The sequence below is a fragment of the Oncorhynchus tshawytscha genome, linkage group LG01, assembly GCF_018296145.1.
Source record: "Oncorhynchus tshawytscha isolate Ot180627B linkage group LG01, Otsh_v2.0, whole genome shotgun sequence".
NCBI lineage: Eukaryota > Metazoa > Chordata > Actinopteri > Salmoniformes > Salmonidae > Oncorhynchus > Oncorhynchus tshawytscha.
Genome location: NC_056429.1, coordinates 55560843 through 55572388, shown reverse-complemented (window position 1 = coordinate 55572388; position 11546 = coordinate 55560843). Strand labels below are relative to the sequence as shown.

The 11546-nt window shown below is 42.6% G+C and overlaps 1 long non-coding RNA gene across 4 annotated transcripts; it reads left to right on the top strand.

The window, feature by feature from the left end:
* The first annotated feature begins 920 nt into the window (after positions 1-920).
* On the top strand, positions 921-8862 carry LOC112253478. 4 transcript variants are annotated; one of them, XR_006083611.1, is made up of 6 exons: positions 921-1023; positions 1179-1264; positions 1452-1549; positions 5558-5668; positions 5790-6484; positions 6704-8862. It is a non-coding gene; the product is annotated as an uncharacterized LOC112253478 (long non-coding RNA). The 4 variants fall into 4 exon arrangements; XR_006083614.1 differs by lacking the exon at positions 1452-1549 and having other exon boundaries at positions 5589-5668; XR_006083613.1 differs by lacking the exon at positions 1452-1549.
* Positions 8863-11546: the final 2684 nt, after the last annotated feature.

Here is an 11546-nt window from a genome sequence, read left to right as displayed (position 1 = left end):
AACAAAATGAGGAATAAATCAAGGGCTATGAATACTTTCTGAAGACACGGTACTTCTACTGGTAACCAGTTCACTGTTTGTTTAATTTGTCACCAGGGAGGTTGGCCTTTCTTCGTGAAATGTTTCGTATAAATTGAAACAGCTATGCCACTAATAAGAAAAAGGATTGCTTCCTTTTCTAGTCTATTAAATACAGATGTAGGCCTACATCACAATCATATAGCTGTGAAGGTGGACACGTGAGTAAAGTGTGGTGTCAGACTATCGATCATGGTTATGCCGTTCAGGACACCCCTTATGTTCCTGGACACAACTACACTGTGATGGAATCACCCAGAACACTCAAGTGTAACTTGAGGTCAGTCAGAGACAAACTGGAAACATTTGATTTGATGAATCGCTTTAACGCATCAATGTTCTTAACACAGGAGGTCGGTGGCACCTTTAATTGGGAGGATGGGCTCCTAGTAGTGGCTGGAGTTAAATGAATGGAATGGTATCAAACACATCACACACATGGTTTCCATGTGTTCGATACCATTCCATTACTCCATTCCAGCCATTATTTTGAGCAGTCCTCCCCTCACCAACCTATTGTGGTTCTTAACTAACATTTTGATTTTGTCTACTAACAACCCACTCATGGCCTTTACCTTGATGTGGTGAGTGGGCTTCAACCCAAGACAGACCATTCATTTATCATTTCTTTAAAATGCTCAGATAACCACCTGTGTGTGCCCTTTCCCTCTCCCTTCTGCTGGACTACTTACTGTATGGTGTGACTGTCGCAGCTGCAACATAACTATTCAACACGAGTAGTAATTGGACATTCGGTGTGAATTGAACTATGAATATTGCTCCAGTGTTAATGTTATTGTGTGCCACTGGGTGTGCTGCGTTTTGATATAGTTTCTTATATGCAGGTGACCTTACTCGGATGCAGCATGTCAGCCCTACACACCTGGTTGCCTTTAATTGGTTGATATCTTATCTGCAATAAGAATGGAGGAAACAGAGACAACGGTAGGATGCCGCCCAGGAGGAAGCCCTGCAAAAAGGGATGATTTTTACCATACTTTCTCATTGGCGTGATTGTCATGTCCTCTCTCTCTCGCTCCTCTTCTCTCTGTCACTCCTCTCCTGTCTCTTCTGTCCTCTCTTCTCTGTCTCTTCGACAGCACATGGCCTTGTGATCAAGTTCAACAAATGTGTGAATGCCACAGACAAGTGAGCTTTCAACCCTCTCCACAAGGCAGCTCAGAAGGTAAACATAGTGAATGTATGCATGTGTTATATCTCTCTAGTTGCACAAGTGTTTGACTTACAATGGCGTAGTCTGGTCATAATTCCCATCCAATATATTTTGACACAATTGGCTAGGGAAACCCCTTTTCGCCCAGTAACCATCAGGATGATGATATGTGCCCTGTTTATGGACACTATGCCCCCAGATGCAGAGAAGAGGGATCACCAGCTCAGCTCATCAAACTGTCCAATTTTTACAGGGGACAACAGATTTGATCGAGGTCTTCACGGTCCAAAAAGCCTGGTAAATGACCTGATAAATCCTACCCCCGCAAACCTATGTGAACTTTTAAATTTGCGGCAGAGATAAAATAACCAACATTAGGCGGGTTAACAGTCAAGCAAGACCTGATGTGAAGTTTGATATGTGCCCTAGCCGACCACTGGTTGACACGAACATGCTCAGGAAAGTGATATCACAACTTGAGCTTTCGACCTGCCTTCTCAATCCTATCCCCACCACCTTCTTCAAAACTGTTTTTAATTGCATACCTGAAGAAGTGCAAGCTATTGTTAATCACTCCCTTGTTAATCACTTCCTAAAAACTGCTATGGTGAAACCCCTTCTGAAGAAAAGAAACCTAGATTCTTCAGCTCTTGTCAATTTTCAGCCAATCTCCATCCTTACATTCTTAAGCAAAATTCTGGAGAAATTTTTTTACGAACAGCAAAGTTATTTTAGTGCCAACTGTATTTGAATTTTTTGTTGTTGAAAAATTCCAATATGGTTTTCGGGCCCACCCCAGCACAGAGACAGCCTTAGTTAAAGTGGTAAATGATCTTAGAGCCAACACAGATGCCAAACAAATCTCTGTCTTTGTACTCTTGGATTTAAGTGCCGCATTCGACACTGTTGACCATGATGTCCTTCTGGGCAGACTGGAGTGATGGGTTGGCCTCTACGGTCCAGTTCTAAATTGGTTTAGGACCTATTTAACTGGTCAAGAGTTGTTGTTTTCTATCGCCCTTTGTGACAAAAAATGATGCCGAAGGAGATGGCTGCCGTTTTACGATTTCGTAACCAATTGTGCCGTTGTGTATGTTTTTTCGCATTCTTTTTAAAGTTATTTTGTACATAGTGTTTCAGCCACCGTGTCTTATGACCAAAAAGAGCTTCTAGATATCAAAACAGTGATTACTCACCCCATACTGGAGGAATACTTTTTCTTCAACAAGTCTGAAGGGAACGATTTACTTCAGACACCCCACAAGGCCCTCATCCCCGTAATTCGCAGGAGAAAGAGACGGAAGTATCGTGGACGAAGACCCAGGTGCCTTGTTAGTATCTGCCGCTGAGATGGTAATCTACCTTTACCATCTGTCCTATTAGCCAATGTACAATCAATCCATAATAAAATAGACAAACTATGATCACGTGTGTATACACTACCAACAGGACATTAAAAAACTATATCTTATGTTTCACCAAGTCTTGGCATAAAGTCGACAAGAAATACATACGGCTAGCGGGTTTTATGCCTTTTTTGCCAGGACAGAACAGCGGCCTCTGGTAAGACAAGGGGTGGCGGTCTATGTATATTTGTAAACAACAGCTGGTGCACAAAATCTAAGGAGGTCTCGAGGTTTTGCTCGCCTGAGGTAGAGTATCTCATGATAAGCTGTAGACCACACTATTTACCAAGAGAGTTTTCATCTGTATTTTTCTGAGCTGTCCACAAACTGATGCTGGCACTAAGACCGCACTCAATGAGCAGTATATGGCCATAAGTAAACAGGAAAATGCTCACCCAGAGGTGGCGCTCCTGGTGCCTGGGGACTTTAATGCCGGAAAACTCATCTGTTTTACTTCATTTCTACCAGCATGTTAATTGTGCAACCAGAGGGAAAACAACTCTAGACCATCTTTACTCCACACAGAACTACTCCACACAAGACTACTCTCCCTCGCCCTCCATTTGGCAAATCTGACCATAATTCTATCCTCCTGCTTACAAACAAATAACTAAAGCAGGAAGCACCAGTGGCTCTGTCAGTAAGAAAGTAGTCAGGTGAAGCAGATGTTAAGCTACAGGACTGTTTTGCTAGCACAGACTGGAATATGTTCCGGGATTCTTCTGATGGAGGAGTACACCACATCAGTCACTGGCTTCATTAATAAATGCATCGAGGACGTCATCCCCACAGTGACCGTACGTACATACCAGAACCCATGGATTACAGGCAACAATACGCACTGAGCTAAAGGGTAGAGCTGCCGCTTTCAAGGAGCGGGACTCTAACCCGGAAGATTATAAGAAATCCAGCTATGCCCTCCGACGGACAATCAAACAGGCAAAGCGTCAATACAGGACTAAGATTGAATCGTACTACATTGGCTCTAACGCTCATCAGATGTGGCAGGGCTTGCAAACCATTAGACTACAAAGGGAAACCCAGCTGCGAGCTGCCCAGGGACGTGAGCCTACCAGATGAGCTGAATGCCTTTTATGCTCGCTTCGAGGCAAGCACCACTGAAGCAAGCTTGAGAGCACCGACTGTTCCGGACGACTGTGTGATAACGCTCTTGGTAGTCGATGTCAGCTAGACCTTTAAATAGGTCAACATTCACAAAGCCGCAGTGCCAGAAGGGTTTATCAGGAAGTGTACTCAAAGCATGCGCAGACCAACTGGCAAGTGTCTTCACTGACATTTTCAACCTCTCCCTGACTGAGTCTGTAATGTTTCAAGCAGACCACCATAGTCCCTGTGCCCAAGGAGGTGAAGGTAACCTGCATAAATGATTACCGCCCCGCAGCACTCACGTCGGTAGCCATGAAATGCTTTGAAAAGCTGGGTATGGCTCACATCAACACCATCATCCTGGATGCCCGAGACCCACTCCAATTCGCATACCGCCCCAACAGATCCACAGATGATGCAATCTCAATCGCACTCCACACTGCCCTTTCCCACCTGGACAAAAGGAACACCTATGTGAGAATGCTGTTCATTGACTACAGCTCAGCGTTCAACACCATAGTGCACACAAAGCTCATCCCTAAGCAAAGGACCCTGGGAGTAAACACCTCCCTCTGCAACTGCATCCTGGACTTCCTGACGGGCTGCCCCCCAGGTGGTAAGCGTAGGCAACAACACGTGTGCCACGCTGATCCGCAACACTGGGGCCCCTCAGGGGTGTGTGTTTAGTCCCCTCCTGTACTCGCTGTTCACCCACGACTGCGTGGCCAAACACGACTCCAACACCATCATTAAGTTTGCGGACGACACAACAGTTGTAGGCCTGATCACCGACAAAGATTGAGACAGCCTATAGGGAGTAGGTCAGAGACATGGCAAGTGGTGCAAGGACAACAACCTCTCCCTCGATGTGAGCAAGGTAAAGGAGCTGATCGTGGAATACAGGAAAAGGGGGGCCAAACAGGCACCCGTTTAACATTGACGGGGCTGTAGTGGAGCGGGTCGAGAGTTTCTAGTTCCTTGTTGTCCACATCACCAACAAACTATCATGGTCCAAACACACCAAGGCAGTCGTGAAATTGTATTGGTCACATACACATTGTTAGCAGATGTTATTGCGAGTGTAGCGAAATGATTATGCTTCTAGTTCCGACAGTGCAGCAGTATCTAACAAGTAGTCTAACAACTCCACAACAGAACCCTAATACACACTAATCTAAGTTAAGGAATAGAATAAGAATATATAAATATATGGATGAGATAAAAAAATACACTATCCCAGGATAGGTGCAACATCCGAGATGACGTACAATGGTTCCAGACCCTCCCCCACACATATTTTTCTCAGAATCGATCTCTATGGTGGAAAATTGCAAGATTATCTTATAATACTTTTATTGCATCAAATGGTTGCTTTATACTACAGAATAAGAGTTTGTTATAATGCTCATCTGTGTGTGTGTTTTACTGAGGATGGGCCTCTGGGAGATAACACTGACAAGAGATTTACAATGTCTTGTGGGTGATAAAACCTAAAGAGACCGCATTCCAGAGCATGAGTTAATGTTTCTGTTCTCTATGGTACCAGGGAGAGATGACCCCAGGGCCATACCCTGGTCTGAACAATGAAAGAAAACTGTTGACACAGCAGATACTGTCTGCTGTGAATTATAAGTATCTTTCATACAAATCTTAACCTTGTGACCCATTCCATACATCTGTTGTTCATCATGTAGGTTGAAAGGGGTGTAACTTGGCTATAAAATGCCTTTGTACTTTTGTCTCGGGGCTAACTCTGACTTGTGTGATAAGTTTCTCTCTCCTATTTTGATAGTAAAGAAATTAACCACCACATCTCCCCCAAGTCCAAAGGAGGGAGTGAATGGTGCACAGACATTGTGGAGACAAGTAATTGGTTCCCCATGAATCACATGGTTTAAAATAGGTAAAGACACATTCACATATGAAGACAATGTTCCCTCCTGTCCTCTTCTCTTTCTGATATTCTGCATATCACCAGGGACATGTAAAAGACAAGCCTGACTTCTCCCCTCTCTGGGTCCCAGGTGACTGAGCCCCAGCTGAGGGAGGAAGTGCAACTGCCAACAGCAGAATCCGAAGGGATACATTCTAACAACAAGAGTTCAACAGTTCAATCATATAAGCATATTATGTAGATAAGACATCTTAATTATCTATGCCACAAACGTCTGACAGAAATGTGTTCTTTATTTTCCTGTAAGAATTTGTGTAGTTTGCTACCAGCTTGAGCTCAACTTGCTTGTTGTTTTCTGGACAGTTAAATATTTTTTGACTAATTTATTGCATTATGACTAAACTGTGTACTGTGGTGGTTATGATCTTGTGAACATTTGTTTGAACCTTGTGCCCAGATTGTCCTAACTGAGGATGCTGTGTAGGACAGAGAGAAGTTGATCCACAACAAGATATGTAATGACTTGTAATGTCTGGTGGTGAGGACAAGTTTGCCTAAAATGAAAATATTTCAATGTCTGTCTTTTTTTAATTGAGTGTGCATGCATTAGTGATCTACTCTGTCAGTATTAATTTCAAGAGATTTCAGAATAGCGAAGTTTGGCTCTATCATTGTTGCAAGTAAATGGTTCAAAGCAAGCTAAACTTCACTCTTCTCTGATGCGAGTGACCACATCCCTCTCTTGGAGTTGGGTACGAGCTGGGAAGGGCCCTGGACATGCACAACAAGATCCTCTGTCTTTGCCCGACCCTCCTTCTGGAAAATGTAAGATTACAGTTTGACTTTGAGAAAAAATACCTGGTAACCAGTGACGATTAGTATTTGGTGCATCATTGATTTAAAATGAGCATCATTATGTGTAATTTAATGACATAATAAATATCACGGCAAGCTGTAAAACAGTTAAACAATCACACATTTGAAACAGTCACAACTTTATGTTGATTTGACCTTCTATAATATGTCTTTTATCTTCATGTCCAGCGGATCAGAGGGGCCGATGACGGGTCCCTATTCCGGGTGCGAGGCTACAATGAGGAGGTGGAAGGCACCCTGGAAGAGTACTTAAACAGACTTGCCAAAGTCTGAGACGGTCAAACTGCACATCTAAGGTGCCCGTCAAAGTATAAGAAAATATATAGTTATGATTCCCACTATGCTGTCTCTCAATGGTTTTCAAAAATGGTTATGAATCAAGGTTTTTGTAGAGATTTTATACATATGACGTAAAATGAATATATGTTCTACATACAGTAAGTACATGTTTTGTCTTTTTACTGATTTCATGTCACTTTGTTGAAGGCTTGTAAACCTAAATCATAAAGCTCACAGCCATGGCGCATGGGCTTTTTTGCTTGTTGTAGTTTCCTTCATGTGGTAATCAGTAGATGCGAGTACCACTTTGTCCACTGGGTGTCACTTGCTCCCTTTTAAAAAAACAAGCAGGGCTCTTTTCATATAAAAATTCATGATATCCTAAAATGGACAGATGGTTGACACATTGAGTTTGTGAGCTATTTCTCACTGACACAACAAGAAAATGTGTACCAGAACAGTACCAGAACAGGTGAATGATTCATTCAGTATTTCAAGCTTGGGCTCCATTTAGACTACTACCTTAGAGCTCTGTATTCCTATAAGGATAGATTTAATAGTGGAGTGGAGCCAGCTTGACTTGAATGTTAACAGGCAGCAGAGCTGTGGAAGGATGGTGGAGGCCTTTCTACACAGGGGAATACATTTCTGCTATATATCCCTAAAGAGGCAGCTGCCATTGTGGTACAAGCATCGTTGCCCACACAGAGTTGTCAGTACTCTTCACTTCCATCACCTCTGTAACTGTATCATAATCCTCTCCAAGTTCTTGTTTCATTCCTAAACTGTGACAGGTGACCAAGGAACCAGCCGGCTTTAGAGAAAGAATAAATAGTTTTTGGTTCACACTAGGCCCGTCTCTGGCAGTCTTGAGTATCATAGCGGTCTGTGTTTATTACAAAGTTAAGACATTCATTTTCATTGCTGCCAATAATAGGCCTTAGAGGAGTAATATCAGCCAAGGAGGGATGTTGCACCTCTCTCCTAAAACAACTTGATTGGTCTTCTCAAGTTCACTCGCTCATATTTTATGGGATCTGAATGCCATGGCTGTTTATGGACCATCAGTACAGAGTTCCCATTTGTTTCACATCAGTACCAGTTGACAGAGCACAGTGATGAGGCTGTACCCAGTTGGAGGCACACCATTAGGCTCACGTAGCAAACCATCTGCTTCAGGGATGAATCCTCATCAGCGGTGATTAGGCACAGAATATCTGGCCTTAGGTCAGTGAAAACCTCAATGAGAGTAAGGACTACTCCACTACCCTGTGCGGCTGCTAGTTTAGGGATTCTCATGTTGTTCCATTTTTTATTATTTAGAGAATTTTTGAATGGTCGATCCCTGACTTTTCAATTGGTAAAATTAGATTAATTTTGGTGTGTTGCAACAATGCTATTTTACAGTAACTTCTGTTGCAATGACATGCATGTTACAGAGTAGCTCTCACTCTCTTATGTGGTGAACCTGAGGAGGGGAAACTGGCTGGAGCTCTTTCCTACAGGAAGTGAGGACTCTAGTTTCAGGTTATTCTTGGGATCTCCATAACTTCCTCTGTTGAATATTATGCCAGGGTGGGGTCAGGTCACATTTCACCTCCGCCAGTCATGATTTGGCAAATTAAGGGCTTTGGGAGTTGAGGAAATGTTGATGGTGGGATAAGAGCGCTGAGATTCAGGGAAGCTACATGGGTAAGTCGTGAAAATGATGTAAAAACGACTGCAGGTCACCTATTACAGTAGTGGCATGAAGAGCTGAGTCTGAACCATTGGTGGTTGTCTCCTGGAAAATAGAGTTTCAGAATTCAGTTTTTATATTTGACACTTCGTAGCAAAGGGACAGTAGCTAGATTTCCATCCAATTGGCGACAGATTTTCATGTGAATATTCTAAAATCGACAAAAACAGTATGCGCATTTTCCCACCAGAAATGTTTCCATCAAATTGACTTGTGTATAAAAGGCTGTGCGTTAATATTGTAGTGCACATAAAATAACTTTTGCGCTTGAATTCCCATGTACTGAATAAAAAACACAAGTTAAATCTCATTTTCAACTCTACTGATGGTAGAACAAATGTTGTTTGTGACAAATTATATATAGTGAATGTGCCCGCTCTGGTCTTGGCACGTGCGCTCTAGCCAACAGCTCGCAGACACAGTGCGGGTATAACCCACACATGATGAGATCGTGATGGACAGAAAGAGCGATATTTTTATTTGTGAAACCGCAGCCAAGCATCTATCATGTCACCAGAATAAGACCATCGCTATTTATTGGAAAGGAGCATCGAGCTCACCACCGTGCAGTTTCACCACCCTGTGAAGTTCATTTTAACTTGTTTAATCTGTAACCTAATAAACTGCATGCTTTCCTGAGTCGTAGTGGGAGGACCACACAGCATCCCACCCTGTCTAGCGTATTTAGTTTGTCGACATTTGGAAAGTTTACCGACAAAATTAGCTGTTCCCATCAGGCCTGTCGTGACATGTTTTTTTTATCCTACATGTACTTTACTCGCATAAAAGGGTTGGATAGAAACCTGGTTTGTGTCCAAGGTAAATGGACAATACATTTGTGGTTTTCAATTGCTTGATTGAATTTGAGCTGTCACGCTGTGGTCATGTAATTTAGGGATAAAGACAGGTATGGTACGTGTTCTTAGATCTTCTGTAACTGTTGTCTGTATCATATCTAAACTGAAGTGGAAGCATTTGGGCAGTTATACCAGCACTGTGTACAGGAAATAGTTCACAACTTTATTGCACACAATTCAGTATAAAAAAATAAGACTCATTGCAAAAAAAGAACACATTCACATTCCACATATAAATTACATTTACAACTTCAAAATACAGTTGCGCAAATCCATATTCTTATCGCTATTACAGATTTAGGATCTTAATTTAATGAAATGTAAGGGAATTTGATTACCCTGTTTTGGGGGAACTTTGCTGCAACGCAGGACATGTAAAATGGGTGTATTTGAAGTTTAAATAGGCTTCTGAAGATTAATTGACATTTTAGTAATTTTAGACTTGATTTTCCCTGACAAAAATGTCCATGAATTATAATCCACATAATAATTCACATTTCTTGTTGCTGCAGGATTATTTTGTAGCAAACTGGCTCAAATTAAGATCCTACGTCTCTAACCATCATACAGCAATAGCAGATCTCAATTAGTTTTCAATGTTGACATAATAGACATGACTTTTTTACAAAATAATACAATTATAATTTAACAAAGTATATGTTGCATTTCTTTAGCCAATCATATCAAAAGTACAGTGTTGAAACATGACATGAACTCAGGTAATATTTGTTTCTGTCTGAATTCTGCACACTGCAGAGCTGTAAGCAGGGAATTTGTTCAGAGGCTGTGATGTCTGAGCCCATTTGGAAATACAGTGGGGAGAACAAGTATTTGATACACTGCCGATTTTGCAGGTTTCCCTACTTACAAAGCATGTAGAGGTCTGTAATTTCTATCATAGGTACACTTCAACTGTGAGAGATGGAATCTAAAATAAAAATCCAGAAAATCACATTGTATGATTTTTAAGTAATTCATTAGCATTTTATTGCATGACATAAGTATTTGATCACATACCAACCAGTAAGAATTCCGGCTCTCACAGACCTGTTAGTTTTTCATTAAGAAGCCCTCCTGTTCTCCACTCATTACCTGTATTAACTGCACCTGTTTGAACTCATTACCTGTATAAAAGACACCTGTCCACACACTCAATCAAACAGACTCCATCCTCTCCACAATGCCCAAGACCAGACAGCAGTGTAAGGACATCAGGGATAAAATTGTAGACCTACACAAGGCTGGGATGGGCTACAGGACAATAGGCAAGCAGCTTGGTGAGAAGGCAACAACTGTTGGCGCAATTATTAGAAAATGGAATTAGTTCAAGATGACGGTCAATCACCCTCAGTCTGGGGCTCCATGCAAGATCTCACCTCGTGGGGCATCAATGATCATGAGGAAGGTGAGGGATCAGCCCAGAACTACACGGCAGGACCTGGTCAATGACCTGAAGAGAGCTGGGACCACAGTCTCAAAGAAAACCATTAGTAACACACTACGCCGTCATGGATTAAAATCCTGCAGCGCACGCAAGGTCCCCCAGCTCAAGCCAGCGCATGTCAAGGCCCGTCTGAAGTTTGCCAAGGACCATCTGGATGATCTAAAGGAGGAATGGGAGAAGGTCATGAGGTCTGATGAGACAAAAATAGAGCTTTTTGGTCTAATCTCCACTCGCCGTGTTTGGAGGAAAAAGAAGGATGAGTACAACCCCAAGAACATCATCCCAACCGTGAAGCATGGAGGTGGAAATATCATTCTTTGGGGATGCTTTTCTGCAAAGGGGACAGGACGACTGCACCGTATTGAGGGGAGGATGGATGGGGCCATGTATCGCGAGATCTTGATCAACCTCCTTCCCTCAGTAAGAGCATTGAAGATGGGTCGTGGCTGGGTCTTCCAGCATGACAACGACCCGAAACACACAGCCAGGGCAACTAAGAAGTGGCTTTGTAAGAAGCATCTCAAGGTCCTGGAGTGGCCTAGCCAGTCTCCAGACCTGAACCCAATAGAAAATCTTTGGAGGCAGCTGAAAGTCCGTATTGCCCAGCGACAGCCCCGAAACCTGAAGGTCTGTCATGGAGGAGTGGGCCAAAATCCCTGTTGCAGTGTGTGCAAACCTGGTCAAGACCTACAG